The 20,686-nt window shown below is 40.4% G+C and overlaps 1 protein-coding gene and 1 long non-coding RNA gene across 4 annotated transcripts in view; both read right to left on the bottom strand.

Moving 5' to 3' along the window:
- Positions 1 to 20,686, bottom strand: part of LOC119028313 (carboxyl-terminal PDZ ligand of neuronal nitric oxide synthase protein-like) — a 192,802-nt gene that overhangs the window by 152,590 nt on the left and 19,526 nt on the right. The gene's annotated exons all lie outside the window — the stretch shown is intronic.
- LOC119028315 lies at positions 17,673 to 19,037 on the bottom strand. The gene is made up of 2 exons (XR_005077666.1): positions 18,786 to 19,037; positions 17,673 to 17,904 (listed from the first exon to the last, which is right to left on the bottom strand). It is a non-coding gene; the product is annotated as an uncharacterized LOC119028315 (long non-coding RNA).

Raw genomic sequence — 20,686 nt, 5'->3', positions numbered from 1 at the left:
TCACTGCAGTAACATATTTGTGGCGTAACCAGGTGATTTTAATGGACTATGTTAATTGTAAAAGCCTAATCCAACTCCAAAACTTTAACTTTATTCCCTATTGCACTTTATCACAAGTCTGAAACCATCTTCTAATGCAGGGTTTCCATCAGTGCCATCATAAGAGTAGATCCAAAGCACAAGAGAATATTGTTTTTTTTAAACATGTCTTTTAAAACTATGAGCAAACCTCCTTTAAAAGGTCCAATTTTTTATATATTGGTTAGTCCAATTCCCAATCTGTCAGATACTGACACTTTTAGATTCCCCAGGTTGTCAACCAAGGAAGGTCTGGGTTGGTAGATGAGGCCAGCCTGCAGACCAAAGCGTCAATGTTTGACAAGTTGATGAGACTCAAAAATCTGCTATCTTACAAACTGGACCTTCAAGGAATAACTGTGCAAAGTGTGCAGTGGAGAGAGAGCAAGAGAGCACATGAGACGGTGAGAATGAATTAAGCAGTAGGCCAACATTACAGCTGTGAACATAGCAGTGCAATGTGTCCAGTTTCGGCTATGTGTCATGAATAAATGCTAACACTCCTCAGAACTCAAGCTATGTTTCTATGTTTTGCCTGGCACCTGCTGATGATAGTGACCAGGGTTAGCCACCGAGTGAGCAACAACCTCAGCCCACGCTTGCTTAAGGTGGACTGGCCTTTCAGATGGACCAGCTGTCTATTCTCATTTGAGTCTGGGTTACAGCAGTATACTGTTTTTCAGGTATACTGTAGTATGAAAACTGGTGGTAATCTTATTGTGTGCATTTGCTTTACTACGGTTTTGATTTTTACTGTATTAGTATAATCATGAGTATATACATTTCAAATTTAGATCACGTTTCATGTCTATCAGGGAAAATGTTTTGTGAAATATAATTTAGTGTTTGTCCAACCCTACCCCCCCAAAAAAAACCTCTGTCAGGGGTCAGGTGTCCTATTTTCGACTGATCAGGATACAGCACCAATTTCATACCAGGTCTGCTTACTTCCTATTCCATCTTTTGTATTAGTACTTTCAGTTAATCGTATCGTGATGCAGAGGAAGTTGGACTGAGCAAAGATAAACGACAAAGACAGGAACTGTGTTTTCCTTTCTAGCTAAACATAATGTTGGCTGCTTGCCTAACAACAGGTTGACACACCCCATGCATCTACAGTCCTACAGTATGTAATGAGCACAGCTGCATACACGCACTCAAACAGAGAGCTTGTTTTTCAGGTTGTATGAGGGGGCTTGATAACATTCAAGCGTACTTCAAGAACAGACAGATAAAATGCTCACTTGTACTGACTGGGGAATGCTCTCGCTAGTTTGAATGGTCTCTTTGCCTCAAAACATGGCGTCACACACTCTGTTACACACTCAGACAAGACCTGGGAGCTGCTCAGTTAATCGCAGTCTTCCACTGCTGGATTGTTACAGCAGTTGAGGGAAACAACCAGGACTTCATGAGATAAAGGAGTGCTGCTCCTCTCATTTTCCCCACAGAGATGTATGTTTTCTAGAGATTTGAATCAGGAAGCTCTCAGTATCAAACTACTGCTCTGAGCTGCAGGTTTCTGCTAATCACCTCTAACTTGAGGCTCAATGTACTACCAGTTTCTTTCTGCACATGGCCTGAGCATATAGGCATAGATACATTTTTATTCTAATATAATTAGCAATGTAAATAGATCCACGTCTTCCCTCTATTACCTGTGGTGTGATAAACAGAAGCGACAAAAGAAAATTGAGTAAAACAAAAAAACAGGTTTCAAAACCTCCTAATGGTTTCAGCATCAGTATCTACTTTAATTAGCATGATCAAGAGCTGTATCAGGTACTCAGGGAGTAGAATAGAGTGCAAATGACGTGTTTCTCCTGGCATAGATTAAGACAAATTTCTCATTTCTCCTCCTGCCTCATAACCATACTTGTAGTATCTTCACGTACAAAATAATGAAAACGAAGAGGAGAAACAAATGCAACAGAGAATCAAGGAAAAGGAGAACAATAAAAATTGTTTTCATGAGGTGGAATTGGAGGTAGACTGAGGTATATAGCTGCCAAGTAATTATTATATCTTACAAAGGACTTACAATGGAGTTGGCCTTTTTCCAGTCTGACTCAAAAATGTAAAAGCCTTCATCCAGGGTACATGTTATACTCCCAGCCTTGAGGCTTAGACATGCAGCCTCTGTCATTGTCAACAGAACAAGGGAGGTTAGAGAGATTCATCTTAATCAAGTGTTCAAGTATTCAACAGGATGCTAGCATCCCGCAGTTGATCAGCTCCCCATGAAACTTGCCCGGGGGAGAGAGACAATCCAGGTGGGATGCTGAGTGCCATTCCTAGAATTGGATGTCATTTAGCCTCATGTTGAGAAAACACAGAACTGAAACGAGTGAAGTCAGGCTCCGCCAGACACATGGAATCAAATCAGCATCATCGCTAGATTAAAAATGGGTACATTAAAACCCAAAAGAAAATTGAAATAATGAAAATGCATCTCTGATTGACCTACAAAATCTAACAATGTCATTCATTTGAGGGGGCACATTATGAATGTGAGCGTTTGTACTGAGGGTGAGAACGAAAAATCTAATAAAATTGTCACATTTGCATCGGCACAAATTGCACATGCGTCGGCTTGCCAATATCCCTAATGCTTCCGAAGGGAGAAAAACACTATAAAGACCACATAACTACCTTACTGTTAACTTGCAGCTGCACGTCCAGATGCTTCATCTTCATCCTGAGAGCATGAATATGTTGAGCTGGAGGCAACTCCAACAGTGTCACAGAGGATAGATTTATTTTCTATTTCAGAGATTCTGCATTGATTTGTTTGGGAAGAGGGTTTACTGGAGAAAGCAAACTTTAAAACATACTGAATTTCTATCTTTTGTTGTTGACTCCCACAAAGGTGACCTTTCTTCTTTTAAGTCTTGAAATCTTACTTGAACTTATCTAGACATAACCTGCAAAAATCCACCATGACAAAGTCACGTGGTTGTTGGGAAATGAAATAATACAATTCTTAGTTAAGAAATTTTTTTCTTCCAGGCATAGGGCTAACTTCTTGAGGTGAATGTTTTGCCCTGTGCTCAGAATGATATGCATGTTATTTCTGCAGACTGTCTAGATTTGCAAAAACACCATATATAAATGGTTTTCTTTCACCCAAACTGGAAAAAATAAGTCCTTGGCTGGTAAACTTTATTAGCAGGCCTTACTAGACCAGTGAAAAAGAAGAAGAAAACACACACACTTCCTTCCCTGGGGAACAGACTTAATCAATAATACTTCCCTCGTTGGTTTGAAAAGAGGGAACACAACAGTGACAAATCATTCTTCTGAAAACACCTTCATTCTCCCCTTGTTCAGCTGTTCTAAGACACACTCATGTGGATGTGGCTGTATAACTATATGCATATTTAATGTAGTTTGTGATATATTCTAAGGTTTTAATTATGCCAAGGTTTCACTCTGACAACTCATTGGTATGTGGGTCTGGCTTGACTGTTGCTGTTGTGGCAGGTCTCATTTGTAAAGGAGAATAAAAGAATATGATGAACTGATTGAATATGGGTCTCCCCTGTTAAGTGAACTGAGCAGAGCTGGAGATTTAAAAGTTTTCTGCAATGGCACCTGAGGGACGTGAACAATAAAGCATCCAAAGCAATTTGTGATTGAAAACGTGGATGTAATACAACAAAAAGCCCCAACTTTAATAATGCCTCAATGTACTGAAGCAAAGATGACTCACCCATTCAAGTGCAGAAAAGCCAAATCACACTTGCAATGAGCATTAGAGCTGCTCATTTGCAGGCACTCAGACTGTTCTGGAGCATTCAGAGCAGTAATTATTCCTGTGTTCTTTGGATTACCACTTTCTGCCCTGGTCTGATATTAACTTCATAATCCATTCATTACAAGGGTTTGTAATTATTTTGATCATTCTGATGAAAACTCTTTGAAGTCTGCTATTATGTGCACAATAGAAGTGTGTAGTTTGTGCATTAGAATCAAACCCATGGGGCTCGTGGCTATTATACAGCTGTCCCAAAATCCATTTTTGGGCTTCAATGCTTCAGTCGGAATTGTCTGTGAATATATGCAATACTTTCCACATTATTTACTTATATACTTTGCTATCAGTGTAATTATCAGTTGAGGACATGAGGGGAGACATTAGCCACTGTCTATTCCATCTCCATCCTCAAAAGCTCAAAGCTCTTGAAACAAAATCTCTGCCTCGAGGCTTTGTTTAACCCGCGTTATGTGGCCTGCTTAGCTCAGGGATCATTTTTCCACACGGACTGTTGTTGCGGACACACACCACTACGTTTAGAATTGAGTTGGCGCCATGACGGAGAGCCAAGAAACCGTACATAAAAGACAGAGAATGTCCAAAGTTTCGGATCATCTCAGACTTAAAAAGGAAGATCACGGGACGCCGTTTAGCTCAGTTGGTGGAGCAGGCGTCCCATGTGCAGAGGCTGTGTCCTCGCTGCAGCGGACCCAGGTTCGACTCCCGGCCTGGGGCCCTTTGCTGAGTGCCACTCCCTCTCTCTCTCATCCTGTTTCCTGTCACCTCTTCACCTACTCTATCCTATCAATAAAGCCATTAAAAAGGCCAAAAAAAAATAAAGGAAAAAAAAAGACTACTGCAAAGCAGAACCACAACAGCACATCAACAATGATTTAACATCTGAACTGAAAGCATCCAGCTGTTAGCACCAGCTCACCAAGCGTCGCTTACACAAGGTAACGTAAACACTGATGTTAGCTAATTTAATGTAGCCTGCCATTGCTTGTTAGAACGTATGGTATTTGCAGAGGCTGTAGCCCGATGTCGGTATGACGAGATATCATGTTAAGATGTGGAAACTAATTTGTGTTTAACTGCAAGAGAGTGATAGCCTACACCAAATAACTCTGATTCGATAGCTGCAGCCCCAGTTTACTTATGTTTCTGATATGGTAGTTTTCCCTCTTCTGCCTCCTTCCAGTCTGCTAACGCTCCTCTTTGGACTAGACCAGAGACAATGCAGTTGCAACAGCTGATCTCTCTCCCACCCTCCCTCTTATTGTCCAGGTTAGTACCAGGGCCACGAAAACCTCTGTTATTTTGTTTTTTGTTTTTCTTGAACTTCATCGCTTTTCTCACCTTCCCCCATCAAAAACCTTGATGGATGTTTTGAGCATGGAGTATCAGGTCCTCAAAGCCGTTGAGGCCTTCCTCATACATAAACGATAGATGCAAGCTATCAGAAGCGGTGAAGGAGGGGTCTTGCTAGAAGAGCAGTGGACTCGACCATGACCTAGGAGTGAGTGTTGTGCTGAACAAAGATGTTTTTTTTCTGCTTGTGGACACTGTTCTGTGTACACATATCACGTGCACTGGTTTAGAGACTAACAAAATGCCATAGAGGATCTTTTTCTGAGTGCAACTGATGTGATGTCTCTTTCCTCTCAGCAAAGGAAATTATAATATAAAAACTTGAAATATCTTTTTTTCTAAACCAATCACTGGACCACAGTTTTGGATACTGATTACCTTGGCAAGGAGAGGCACTTTGAAGCATTTAGGTCTGTTCCCGGTATAATGTCATTATTTTTTATAATATGGAAAAATCCATACAATGCAAAACCTCTTAAGTGCTCGCTTAGCATTTTAAATGTGAGACAGAAGTTCCAATCAGTATAGCAGTACACTCAAACATTAGCTCAATTCAGGCCGATCTTCAGCAACATTAAGAGCATTGTCATTTTATGTCTTACCAAATGCTGTGAAAACAGTGACAGCCATTCATTTGTACCAGCTTCTAAGATTATTTTACAGCCATCTAACTACCTACTTACATTCAAAATTAATTCAAATTCTGACAACAGGAGACATTTTTATTTCAACTTGAGGTTTCTTTCAAGTAGAAAAATAAAAAGAGAAATCTGAATCAAAGCTCAGTCTGTGTCAACCTAAATATTGTATGAAATCAACCCTGTCCCACTTATAATTGATGCAGTGAGCACCTTGAACCTGCTGAGTGTGTTGCTACCTCCTCGTGTATCACACTCGACTTCATCAATCAAGTCCGTGTGATGAAAATCCTGGATTTATTTTGTGCTGTTTATCAGCAAAGCACAGCACATAAGGCCGCAGAGCCACTGTTTGGAAATGAAGCGAATTAAACACCCACTTCAACTACACTGGTTGACATTTCCCCAGCTACACTGCACGACCCTGACTGAAAACTGGAGTTGATCCTAATTCATATCCTCAGTCTTTACCTGCCATTAACTGGCAAAAGGATGCAGGTGAGCTGTGGTCAGTAATTATGTGAATAAACCAAGCTATCCCAACACATTGCATATGGCAATTTATCATCTTCGTGGGATGGTGGAGAGGGAACCAACGGACCGCATCCATCCCCTCTTATTAGCCAACGATCAATGTTTAATAGCATGGGCCAAAAGGAAGTATAGCGTGCTACAAAAAGGCCTTCACCATGAGCACAATCCCTCGAAGTCATTATACATTAATAAATACTACAATTCACTACTGTGGAGAGTGGCAAGGACAACACACACATTAGCCAACCATGCATACACAAAAGGGCAGGATGCCTACTGAAGGTTATTGCAATGAGCTAAAAATTGCTACAGTGGTTCTGCGGGTGTGTCAGGATCACACCATTGTTTCTGGAGACTGACTCAGACCCTTTTCCTGTTAAGTAGGAGGGGGAATATGTTCCGAAGTGAGAAATCTCAGAGGACTGAAGAGTTGTAGAGGTGGACAAAACGGCAGGCTGATAATAGGGAAATTGCATTTAAGTTGACACACACTGAGAAAGTTGAACATTCACAGATTGTTCTCTGGATCTCAGGCCACAGGAACGCTTTGCCAAGTTATCGAACTTGTCCCTCGAGAGTGTGGAGACATCAACCAGGGATATCAGGCCCCCCCCCCAACATTTTTCAGGAAGATTCAGGGAATATAAAAGCCATTGTTAGGTTTCAAACGGGAACAGTGCATGCGGCATGTTTTTAACAGCAGCCTCTTTCTTCATCAGAAATTCTGCCACAGGTGCTGGCACACTTCAAAGCTCTCTGATACTGGGGCTTATAAATATTTTAAGCACTGGTTACAATGTTAAGCTCTGAGGATGTGCTATCAAACTTCAAAACTGCAACCACCAGGAGCTCCTAATAAATACGCACCCCGCCAAATTACCAGTGACAGCGTGGTGCAAGTCAAGCAATTAAATGTGACTAATGTAACTAAAAACACCAACTGCGAGATGTTACGGCTTTTCGTTTCGTGTGATTTTAGTAACACCCTCCCCTTGTTTGTTATCATCCTTTGGAGTCTTATTATAAATAGTACATTTCCTCACTTCTGTATTCTAGTAAAACAAACAGTAAATTTTTATATGGGTGTTTGATGGCACTTGAAAAAACAGACATCTTATCTGCTCTGTGTTGCCATTTATGTTCCATTACTGACCTGAGGACATATGTAGGCTCATCGTGTAAAAATGTTGTTAAATTTCATGACTGCCCAGTCACAGCTGGAGTTTTTTTTTTTACAGTCATTTGTATTTATGATCTTATAATGTGCAGGGATCAATCATCTGTCCATTCATCTGGTGCTAAAATGATTGTTTGACTGTAAACCTGTCTGAGCAATGGTAATTTAAGTCCACATCAGGAGTCACAGCTTGACTGTTGCATTGGTATGAGATTAAAGAAAGACATAACAAGGACAAATGTCGAATGAGGCAGATGGACTGAAATGAATGTTTGTCCCCATCAATTTAGGTATATAATTCAGTGTATTCACTGGCTCCATCTCATGAATACCATTTTATATAGTGGTGTCAATACTAGTCCAGGATAAGAAATTTCTGTCTGAAAGTCTGAAACATTTAAATCTCTCCGATCATAGTTTTGGTAAAATTGGTGAAAATGATTCTCTCCCACAATTGGAATTGTACTAAAGGTAGAACAAGGCATTTTGAAGAAAGATAATTTATTATTGAGTCACGTTCCTACTTTGAGTTGGTGGCTTGGACCAAGCCAGCATTTGAATAAGGCTTAGCCCCTTTATAAAAATTATATATATTCCTGATGTCCATATTTATATTGGAGCATCTAATACTCAAATCCTAATCTTGTTTATAATAAGCATCAGTTTTTTTCTTCATCTTCAAAGAAATTAAAAGCTTGGAATACTAAATATGCTTATTATAAGTAGGAAAAGCTTTAATTAGAATTCCAAATTAGTCAATTTTCTCATGTCGCACAATTTTTACCCATGTTGTGAACCCACTACCTGAGGAGAAAGTGCTGTCAGCATTAAACTGAACCCTCGGCCATTATTCATCTTTCAAAGCATAATAAGCAGTGTTTTATCATAAATGTATGCAAACATTCTGAATATGTGAATAACCCTGCAATGCCAGCTGTTTGTAGACAATGTCTCATTAGCTGCTAATTTCCACTTTGGAAATGTACATTAGCGTATCCAAGCAAAACGAGAATTATGGCTTTCTCTGTTGGATTAAATTGCACAGAGTAATTCTGATATCCGCAGATATCATTCAGTCAGCACTTTCCACTTCTCACAGCCCAGCAACTCTAACAACAAACTGAAAGTCAGCTCTCCACATTGCCAGTGACATTTAACCAATAATGCAGCAGGCCGGATAATCAGTCCTCCATACAATTAGTTAGTTTAACATTTAACAATTAGGCTTTCATGTCAGTTTGGGCCCCCGACATCAAGATACGTTATCTACAAGACAATTAGGGTGTTGCAAATTGCGTAGAGCTCTAAAAGGAAGTCACAACATGAAAGTGATTAGACAGTAATGCAACACCAATTCAACTTTGTGATGAAAGAAAGTTGGCTGATGTATGACTACATGCAAACCCCAAGACTGGTTTGCTCATCGATAATGCAAATTTCAGCTCAGTGTGTGCAATTACAAGTATCAAACAAAATGTGTCAACCAACCAGCCTCCATGTTTTCTCGCCAGCCAGTCAAGAGTTCACTCACAGATCTGTGGCATCTGGGGTCATGGAGGGTGGCCATTTTGTCTGGCTGATCTGAAATGTGCAGTGGCCGGAAGGTAATCTCCTCATTGGGACTAATTATCCTGAGTCTCTAGTGAGATGGCAAATTAGACCAGCTCCAAAGAGTACAGAGGATCAGACTGTGGTCACTAACAGCATTCCAGCAGCTCATTCCTATGACAGCACTGCACTTTGGGAAGTTTCAAGTGATGTTTTAGATAACTTAAAGAAGAGAAAACATCTCTGGAGAAAGCCTGAAGAACAGAAGTAATAAAACATTCACCTTTCACCACATTCAAGATACCAATGTTACTTAATTGTTCCAAGAGACTACAATGATATTTGCCCTGTTTTTGGCTTTGCTATCTCCGTCAGTATCTAAGATGTGTTTTGTCTCGGAGCTCTTCATTCACTTCCTCCTTCCTGTTTTTCTTCCTTCCAAAGTCGATTACTTGTTGTGCACCTTTCTTAAATTGGAACGAGGGGGATTTAAACACTGCAAAAGAAAACCCATTTTCGCAGGTATCTAATCCTCCAATTTTACCCTCTATCAGATTCTCTGCACTTGTTAATGGAACGTACAGTACATTGAATTGAGAAATCTGCTATATCTCAGGGACTTCCAGATGCTATTAAAACATTGACTTCAACACTACATCCCAAAATGCATTTGTAACAACATTGATGGTGGGTTTTCTGAATAGGGGGCAGCTGTATGTAGCTATGACTGTCCAGAGCAATCCAAAATGAGTGAAATGAACAAACGAAATGAAATGCCACTTAAAAGTGATGTGAAAATGTGAAAAGCAATGCATTCAAGCGTATTCTAGCCTCTTCAGGAAACAGTTTAAATGTTGGCAAATATCGGCTGATACAATTTAGATTCATAAGAAATGTGCATGTTTGCCACCCATTCTTTCCAGCCTCAGGATGATGAAACCAGTTTGTCTGTCCAAAACTGTGGTCCAGTTTAAGCTATTTCAACTATTGGCCTTTGGGTTGATTAGTGATTAGTATTGTAACCACGAGAATGAGGTCCCTCGCTTGCACTGTAAGGACTACCTAGTCTATCAGGATATAGAAACATTTTTTTATTATGGAGTTTTAGCCTCTTAGATTTAAGGATTTTCTGCTTTCCTTTGTCATTTATGGATCCACAGTTTTTGGCTTTTGGAATGTTTAGACAAAGGACGAAATCTGAAGACGGAACATTGGGATCTGGGAAATTGTGATGAGCATATTAACAATTTATAGACTTAACGATTAATCATGAATATAATTAGACCAATCGATTATGAGAATGATATTTAGTAGCAGCTGCACCCCTTACATTAAAAAAGTCATTATTTTAACTCAAGCCATGTTCTTTCCCCAGCTCTAACCTCAAACCTTTAATCACGGCAACGCAAGAATGTTTTATTTTTGTAATGAATCTTTAATTAAAAAGACCTGATACAAAAGACATTCACATTGTGAAGCTGTAATAGACATTGCAGCCTTGTGGCCTGGACACAAGAATTTCTCCTGCTGAGTGTATCATTTTTTGCAGTGCAAGCAGCTCACTGGCTCACTGACCACGCTGTGCTACACTGAGGCCAGAGGCATTGTTCACCCGTTTCCCCTCCATAAAATCTCCTTCCTGAAACCAACATACACTTCCAGTATACGCGCATAGACATACACAGTCTAACCAACTGGCCAGCTATACTAAATCTATCTAAGAGTTCAACGGAGAAGAAAGAGTGACTGGAAATGTTGACATCACACACATCCTAAGCATTATAAAAACAAGTCTACCTACAGAGCTGTACCCACAACAGACCTCCAGCCACTCGCACACACACATACGCACACTTTAGACCCATTCCCACGGCATCTTATTATGTGTACAGTATGTCCTGCCATGTGCTGGTATTTGCTCGGTGTCCCGTGCGAGTACAACTTTTCAACATCTTGTTTTATTCATGCTGCATAAATACCACATAGCATAGGTCTATTGATCTCTGTTGATTTATGGTAATACTGTGACATGTTGTGATGCTGGCTGTTTAGTTTTCCATCTGTTCACATGGGACTTGTCTGACGGTAAACACAACACCAAAGTGTGTGCCAAAAAATGAATAATATGTTGTTAGTTTTGTTCGATGCAGACTTGGAGAGAGTTTTTGACACTGAAGTGAGGTCTTAAGTGAAGTAACACCAATTTAGAAGAACATGATAGAGTGCACACAATCCGTGTTAACCTCTCCATGGCTTAATTCTGCATTAGTGTGAAAAAGCTTTTAAGCTCTAAAAGGTGCAAAGGTTCAGGACTCTTCATTTTCCAGCCAGAGCTTGACTGGATAATTACAGTATTTTATCTGGTCTAATGATGCTGTGATACAAAGTACAGAATACAAACATGCCTGAGAACTCGCCTGCATTTTCAACATGTGGCTGTTGACCAACAGAAGCAGCACGGTGAACCCTGTGCTTGGCTTCAGTGGAGCAAATGGTTGTAAATCATCACTATGACTCATGTAAGTGTTAACGTTAGATTATAAAGGAGATGATGAAATAAGGGAATCACTCCAACTTAACACACTGAATTGCTGAATCTGAATCTTCTAGGCCATAGAATGAAAAATTTACTTCCCTAATTAGAAGCACACTTTAAAGAGGAAAGGATAAATCTGTTAAAGTTCAAATTTAATTTCTAAAATTGAAGTCATCCAATTTAGTTATCAAAGTTCCCATGAAACAACTATCAAAGTAATATTAGCTTCAGCTTAGTTCTGTGTTTCCTGTAAAAACAAACCAAGATACCTGGGAAACACACCGACGTCATCATCATGACGTGTACCATCACGTCTCTTTAGGAGCCGCAGCACAGATTTCTGTGTGAATTACACGGCAGTTCATCTTTACTCCAGCTCTGTGTGAATGACCAACGGCGGAGAAGTGACAAACCGCCGCTGCGGCGTTAATGCAGCGTCTCTGTGTGAGAGGGGCCATTCTCAGCCTCCACGGGTACTACCACTTCCTGTTTGGGACGACACGTTGACGCAAATTATTCATGTCAACGACAACAAACAGCGGAACTGCCACCAACCCAAATCATTCACGAAGGCTGCGTACAGCCCTGGTTCAGAGCTGTTTGTTGGGAGGTTGCTGGTTAGCTACAGTTTTTAGTGACTTCAGCAACATGTACAGCTATCTGTCTGGACAGGCAGAGCAGCTGGAAGACAGCAGAGGAATAACCAAAGCATACACCCCCAGGTGCAGGATGAGCAATCACTTTTTTTGTATAATTTTTCCAAGAAGTTAGAAACTCCATTAAGAATACCAATACCAAAAATACCATTAAGAATACCTTAAAAAATACTTCTTTTTTTTAACAACTTTTTGGCCTGACACTAGCATATGGGTGAGATATGGAGAAATATTATGCAATAAAAATGCTCCCACATTGATTTGGACATGATAGGAACTTGAAGCTGACAGTGTTCTTCTTCCATTTTTCAAAAGCGATGCTATTTTTTATCCTTTTTTTTAGACAATTCAAAATGGGTTGAGTTTTAGACTACTTAATACTGCAAAATGTACAGCGTGCGACCTGCCAGTTGTATACTGTGGTCAACAATGTTGTCTAGAAAGCAGGGTCAAAGCTTTTTAACACTAGGGAATATAAAATCAGGCAAAAAAGAGAAGAATTTATATTTTCAGTTCAATCACATACAAATAGCCTAAAAATGGATTATACAATACCTACCTGCTACGGTATCCTGAACATCGAGGTTTCACCAGGTGGACACGACTCTGCCCTCTCTCTGTCTTCTATCATGCCAAAGAAGCATTCATTGAAAAGTGATTTCAGTCAAATCCTCAACAGCAGAAACATCCATTCTAAATCACACATTCTACTTCCTTTACTTCTTCCTCTCTCCTGCTGTATAGATTTTCCTACCTTGCCTTCTTCAAGCACATTCTCCTTCTTGGATTTTCTCTCCCTCAGTGGCAGCGTGAAGTCATGTTCTGCCCTCTAACCGGCTCCATTTCGCATAACCAGCTAATGAAATGAAAACCCCACATCACTGAAAAAAAGCCGCCTTGATCAGTGAAAGCAAATCAGACACACAAACACAGCGGCTATACATCTGTTAAATGATTGATCATGCGTGTTCCTCGTGCGCATGGCTGCTGCAATGTCTGCTCTCTGATGCTGCCTTATCAACAGAGCAGCTGGCCTCTGATGACTTCCATCCACAGCACAACTTGATTCATTAGAATCAGTATGGAAACTCTGGTAGGGGTAACCGAGTGCAGTTGGGGTCTCAAGCTGGCCCTGAAGTTATTCTGATTCCATGGCAGAATGCAGCGGGACAGAGAAACCCTGATGAAATTTCATCATCCCGCTTTGCAAGAGCAATTTGTGTGACAAGACTGAGTTTGGAGAGTTACAGCACACCCAGAAAATGATTTCCACTCAGACAGAGTTTGTCTTTCGATAAACCTGTGGGAGCTGGTTTGATGGATTTGCAATTGCAAGTTTTTGCACATCTAAGATTCTCAAAATTTAACCAAACATGAGTTTCATGCTGTCAATGTTCACATTCACGTCTTTTCTTTTCTCAGCATCCGGTCCAATAACTCACGTCTTGAAAACATTGTTATCTGAAATATTTATGAGACAATTTCCTTCCATTCTAGGGTTTAGAATAACCATGACCTGAGAATCTTCATCAACAATTTCGCTCAATCATTATATTTGCTTGTTTACAGCCTAATAAGGTAACTATTACTAGTAATAAGTATTATTAACCTCTCAGTCTGCTCTCCAGTGATTTAGGAACAGTTGAAGTCCTAGATGCCGAAGATAAACCATTACAAATATAATCACATGAAATATTTTATCTGTTACCCTAAAGCCCTGTGCAAAAGGAGTTTTGTATCGATCTGTTTGACTTGTGACCGTCAGCGCAATGTCAGACAAGCTTGTTAACGGGAAATGAACCCTGTAAGGACGACTGAGGGTAATAAAATTAGCGGAAAAGGTGCAAATTTTTAAAGGAATACTGAGGAATATGAATAAAGACACAAAAGTCAGACAAAGGACGAGAGATTGGCAGTCACTCACTGTTCAATAGAACAAGAGCTGTTAAAATTACAATCCTGAACAATCGCTTACAGCTCAGGTTTAATGGAAATGGTAAGAATGAGATTGTATCATTTCATTGATCTCATCTTGAAGAGGTCAATAACTTCCAATAACAGCTTTTTGTTCCTGGAAGTTTCAATTCAATTATTGCAATTGGAGCTGCTACACCATCATGCACCTTGTGTTCTCTCTCTAAATACATTAACCAATCATTTTATTATTGTACTGAAACATCATTTCATTGGCCTCAAAAACAGAACTTTGCCGACCATTTTGTGCATTAACGTGAGAGAAAAATGCTGGCCGCGAGCCAAGAAATACTGCAGTTTAAAAATCTGACAGCCATGAACCTCACTAAAAGTGCCAAATGGAGCCATTCTGAGTAAAGCAATATTCAGCAAACTGTGTGGCCATGAACAGTCAAGGTAATGAAGTTAATCCTTTTTATAACACTAAAAACTGAAAGGATTCCTATACTGAGGTGCAGAGGGCTAAATCTGGACATATGAGGCAGTGTGGCTTTAAAGCTTTTTAACAGAACGTCTATGAAATCCTCAGTCAAGTGAAGGTCAAACACCATGTAAAAAAATACAGGCACTCTGACACATAAAAATAATTAGTAATGAAAATTATTCCACTAATTAAGCTAATTGATGCTTTATTAGTCAGCAATGTATTTGTCATTGTACTTTTTCTTTGCATGTCATGTGGGGAGCAGTGACATCAATTCTTTTCCCGAAAACAATCCAGGAATGATCTTCCTCTGATGTGAAGGGTTTTTTTTTTTTCTCAGCAATAAGCTATAAGTTATGAGAGTACATTTGTCATCATCCAAAAACAGGTCTTTCCCAGTTCGTTTAAATGATCTCTACCTTTCAAATTGCTGTGCCTTACAACCTGAAAGAGACTAATTTTTAACCAAGTCTTTCTCAAAACAGATTAAAGCAGAGCAACAGTGCTGTCTTTCAATCTGTGTTGGATAAGAGGATCTTTCAGGAGTCCATCAGACCTAAACCTGGCAGATGTAAAATTTTATCAAAAGCCTACAGTTAACAGAATATTTTAGATTTTTACCAGTTATTGTGCATGTTTGAACTCATCTACTATCAGGAGGGTATGAACAATTGAGTAGAGTTGTTCTGATTCTGATACCAGTATAGGAAATGCCACTGACACTACCACAAAATGCAGGTATAGGCGAGTACGTGTCTATGCACCGATCTGATTCCACATTATTTAAAAACGGGACCATGCTACTTCCCAGTTAGCTCCCTTAGCTCTGCATGACATGACACACACCAGAAATCAGTTCATCACCACTGGTGTTAAAGCCAACACAGGAAGTTGTGCTTTGCTGATCCTGGCAACTATAGCAATCATATCACATCCATACAGAGTGAGTTGTATATTCAGCTGGTAAAAGAAAAAAGATCTATTTTTCTTCTTTTTTTTTCTTCTTTTTTTTTTTAAACACGCACTGATGCGGTACTCTGCATTAGCCGATACCCAGAGCCCAGATATCTGAATCGGTAGCGGGAAAGGAAAAAAAAAATCTAGATTTGAGACCATGTCAGCGTGTGGCTGAGGACAATACAAATAGAGAAGTACAAGAGATATCCTGCTGTATTGCAGCCAACATGAAGAAACATGCATCTTCACTTACAGCTGAGTAACTGCCAGCTCTCTGTCACTCTCTGCAGCTCCTTCCTTTGTTTCTTAACAACATGCTTATGATACTGGTGAATACACTTATTCCATGTGGACCTTTGTCCTCAAAGGTGTCAGTGTTTTTATAATGCATATCCTACAGCACAACGTAAGGCTGGCATGAGTCCCTGGCTGTTGTCAAGCACATATCCCATGTGTCGCTCAGTGTCTTAATGATAAGCGAGCAGGTGAATTGCAACAACAAGCAATTTTAAGGAAAGGAGGAATCAGAGCTGCGTGGCTGGTCCATCTCTTTGCGTACAGATTAACACAGCAGAGTTGGACAGAGGAGAGTGATGCAGGTTTCTCTGGTGTGTGGCCATTTCGCAGAAATCAAATATGAGCAACTGCACTCAACCCGAATCTCCACAGTTGCCTGGCCAGTACAGCTGACACCACACAGGGTGTCAGTAATGTGAAATCATTGCTTACTAATTGCAGTTTCTCTGTCAAACAGCAGAGAGAGGAAAAAAAAACATTCACAGAGGGAGTCAGCAAGTTTCAGATGATTCAATGCCCATTAAAATGAGATTCAAGACCAATTTTGCATTGTAACAGAAAAATGTTTAGAGACATCTCAGAACTTGTTTGTACCCAACAATATAATTCATATGCAGTCTTTCCCATCATAGTCTAACATGATCAGCTACACCTAGATGGCTAGAGGAGTAAATCAACTTTGCTGTCCGAAACTGCATCACACCAAACTATTTACTATATCGCTATTTAGCTGTATATAAAACATTTAAAGTCCTTAATGGTACATATCATGAAATGCCAGCCAAACACCTATTTACGACCTCTAGAGACTTCAACCGGACCTGAAGAGGCCCTAAAGGAAAAGGAGTTGGCGTAATAAGTGTACACAAACAGGGGAGAATTGAAAAGAAAAGAGGTAGGGGGTGAGAGCTAGATTTTGTTCAGACCTGGTATCAACATCTGTCCAGAGTGATCTGGTCACAAGTGGACAGCTCTCAGTACAGGTGTGACTGGCCTGAAGACACATCAAGATCCGATCGCTCAGACCACATTCAGAGGGCGTCGGGACCGCATATGACCACAGAAGAAACTAAAAAAAAAAACACCTTTTCGAATGGTTAAAGAAAATTTGTACTCATTTGTGTATTCTTGTTAAGTCACACTGAACACAATATATTGGGTTGTTTCTTTCCTATGAAATGCTAGTTTGTCCTAGCATGGCTTTTAGCAGCCTGAATCTCATTTTGCACAAAGTGTGACACATGAATCCACCATTTAGTTCACATTTATGACAGAAGATAACACTGTATATACATGTAGAAAATACAAATTGCTTTTAAAAAAGGAGTAAACAGTAACCGATGTTGTGTTCTCTTTATCACCCATGGAGGAAGCTCCCAGACTCCCTCAAAAGCAATGTGCAATGTTGTGAGTTACCGAGTAAGGAGAGACTTTATACATTTTTGTGAAATGCTTTCTTTGACAAATTTTCAATTATGTGGGTGTTCTGGTAAGTTTGGTTGTTATGTTACAAGTTAGGTTAACTCTCTTTGTGCAAAAATTAGGGTTAGGCGATGTCCCAGTCATGCATGTGCATATTTGCATATAAAACAAGCAAGTAAGATCTCGTACTATGTTGTTCAAGAAGCCTGTGTGAGATGCATGTGAACAGCAGGTGATTGCATAACTCAGGACGGATGTTATTATCAGGTCTGAACACAGGTTTAGCGTTTCTCAACTCCCAACTTTAAGATCGGTCTTGTATTTTAATCCTTTCTGCTTCCAGCATCGGCTGATGGATGACGATGACAGTGATGGATGGCCTCCATGCTTCACTCCCCCTCGGACTGAACTAGAATCAATTAAGCTCCTTGCTCTCCGCTGAGCTGTGAATGAGACAATCAGCAAGCTATACGTCATCTTCTCCCCGTTCCCCCTCTGACACCATGTAGAGCAGGGAAAATGACGGGTATGCCAGCTGGGGTGAAAAACCACAGGAGAGAGCAGACAGTGAGACCAAGGCGTCACAGAGATAAGTGAGTGGACCGACATTTTGGGCCGATACCAAGATTAATATCAAACTTCGCCATCATAGTCGTCCATCATTGCAAAGTGGATCAGACTGCAAGGGATGCTCATTCTTATCATCAGTTCATCTGACTTTTTCTTGCTGGGAAAAGTAAAAGTTAAAAAAAAAAAAAAGGTTGTTCCGCTCAATTCACAGTGGTATACAAAAGAGGAAATCAACCACTCAAAGAGCTTGAAATGTCAAACCTTTGGCAGTTTAGTCTCTCTATAATTTGGTTAATCAGTTGACTAGAATTATGAGAATTGATTAATGGTGTAAGTGCTAAAGGGATAAAAGGCAGTTGGTTTGTTTACCTACAGCGGGGCTGATTAATACCACCAACACTAATGGGAATTACTCAAAGACTTTGACAGATCGTGAACAAACTTAATCACGCCAAATGCCAAAATGAACGACAAAAATGCTGCTTTGGAAACAAACATTAAAATTGACAAAGCAGTTGATTGTATAATTACCTCTGAGTGCTGGTATATATCATTATAAATACAGCTTGATTACAGCGTTAATCAAAAATAAAATGTTTTGGACTATTAAACATTAGATGTTTCCAACCCTATAATCATGTGGTGTTTGTTTGTATGCTGTTATATCTGATGAACTGCTCAGCAAATTAAAGGCTAAAAGAGAAAAAATGAAAGATGTGAGGGGGGAGGACAGCAAGGAATAGAGAAGTAATATGAGAAAAACAACAGACTCAGAAAGAGAGCGAAAACAAGACCGGCCTTGGTCTTGTTTTCTTCTGAGCGCCAGCATCTTTTTTCAATTGTTACCAATAAGGAGTGAGCGTCCGCCAGCAGCAGCCGCCCGCCCAGAGAGAAGGAGCCCAGTGGGTTTTTTTTCCAACAATCCCCCTTTTTTGCATGGCTGCTCCGAGCACATCAGTTGAAAATGTCCCAACTATTCAGACAGGCGCTGGTGACATCTCCGTCACTCTTTTTCTTTTTCCTGGCCTAGGCGCTTATTTTCGCAGCATATTCATCTGCTATGGATCATGTCACGCACAGACATCCTCCTCGCTTTGATGTCCCAATGTCAAATAAAAAACAATTGGATAGTAAAGGGCAAAGCACCACGGTTTGATCATATAGTGGTGGTTGTCAAGATACTGTCGTCATAGAGACACGACGCACATGCAGTGCACAAACACTTCATCTCAACACTCCAGAGCACACACCAGCTCTTTTCTGCCCCAAAACCACTATCTGGACTCCCTGAGAAATAAAATTGTTGTGAGGAATGTTTGTGAGTTGGGGGTTTTCTGAGGAGTTGTTTATCCACATGGTGTCTGTGGGTAAAGGAGGGCCGACAGCAACCGCTTGCAGCTTTAATGAAAGTGTCTGTGGCAGGGAAAGGGTTTCATTTAAACCATATTGGCAACATCATTTCATCCTTCCAGCCCCCCACAAACACACACAGTCACAGAAACACACACACACACACACACACACACACATACACACACACACACACACACACTCTGGGGAGCCAACAATCTATGTAACCTCCCTATCATCCCATTTCCCTGACACTCTTTCATCCGCGCCGATCCAAAAGGCAGGGGGAATCATTTGAAGCAATGCTCAGCTGATGTGCTCTGATACCTTCCTCGCCTTGTCCAATTTTTTTTTTTTGTGCATAAAAAATATGACAGCCCATGCGGCGGCAGTTCCAGCCAGCGGAAACCTTCACAGTAACAGACAAGAAAAGAATGCAAGACAACTGTATGGCATTTCATATTACTGTGATGGCACAGATGCATAGGAGTCGGGAGATGATGGTTTCAATGCTTATTAATTTTGCCGTCAAGCACTGTTATTCCTAAACTTCCCGGAGTAAAGATACGTCTGGTTTAAAAATGGTTGTGACATTCTTAAAGGATTAATGGAAGTGGGGATCATTTTTTGCCAGACATGAATTTGACTGCAGGAAATGCTAAAAGAGAGATTTAACCAGAAACAGAGGGGGAGGCCTAGGAATGGGACCGCCGAAACACAAGCAAGGTTAGGAGAGGAGTTTGGACAGGCTCCTGGCAGCACTAAAATACAGCAAAGGGAAGCCGATAAGGACAGGAGGGCCGACTGCAGGATTGAGACTCAGCCGCAGAGAGGAGATAGGAGGAGGGATGGTTGCAGCGTTGAGATAACGCCGAGGCCCGGAGCTGATAGATGAGGGCAGCTCCAAGGTCAGCCTGGGAGCAGCAAATGACTGCATAACATTATCGCCCAGCACTGTTCCACTGAGAGTGTGCTTTCATATATCCATGTCTGTGAGCATACAGGATGAACAGGTGTAAATCTCTAAGTACTGCATGCACAAAGAGCTTTTTGTATGTTGACATTTTTCACCCGAAGTTCCAATGAAACAAAAAAGCAGAAAGGCACTGACAAGACAGAGATGACTTAAAGAAGCTGATTATATATTGCATTAACATGCGACTTTGGGTGATATGGTCCGTCTATTTGTTCACGTCTAGCATCAGAATACATCAAAACATGCGCCTCCAGTGGCCACTTGTGATCCAATCTCACTTCCCAGCTCTGTATTTAAATAAAGACTTGCATCACAGGGACAAATGGACACAATGTGTTTGACAAGAGAAAGATCATCATCATGTACAACAAGTTTATAAGAAGACCCAAATAATTAGGAATTTGTCACAGACAGAGTGAGT

The sequence above is a fragment of the Acanthopagrus latus genome, chromosome 11, assembly GCF_904848185.1.
Source record: "Acanthopagrus latus isolate v.2019 chromosome 11, fAcaLat1.1, whole genome shotgun sequence".
In the NCBI taxonomy this organism is placed as follows: Eukaryota; Metazoa; Chordata; class Actinopteri; order Spariformes; family Sparidae; genus Acanthopagrus; species Acanthopagrus latus.
This window is presented reverse-complemented; position numbering and strand designations above follow the sequence as displayed.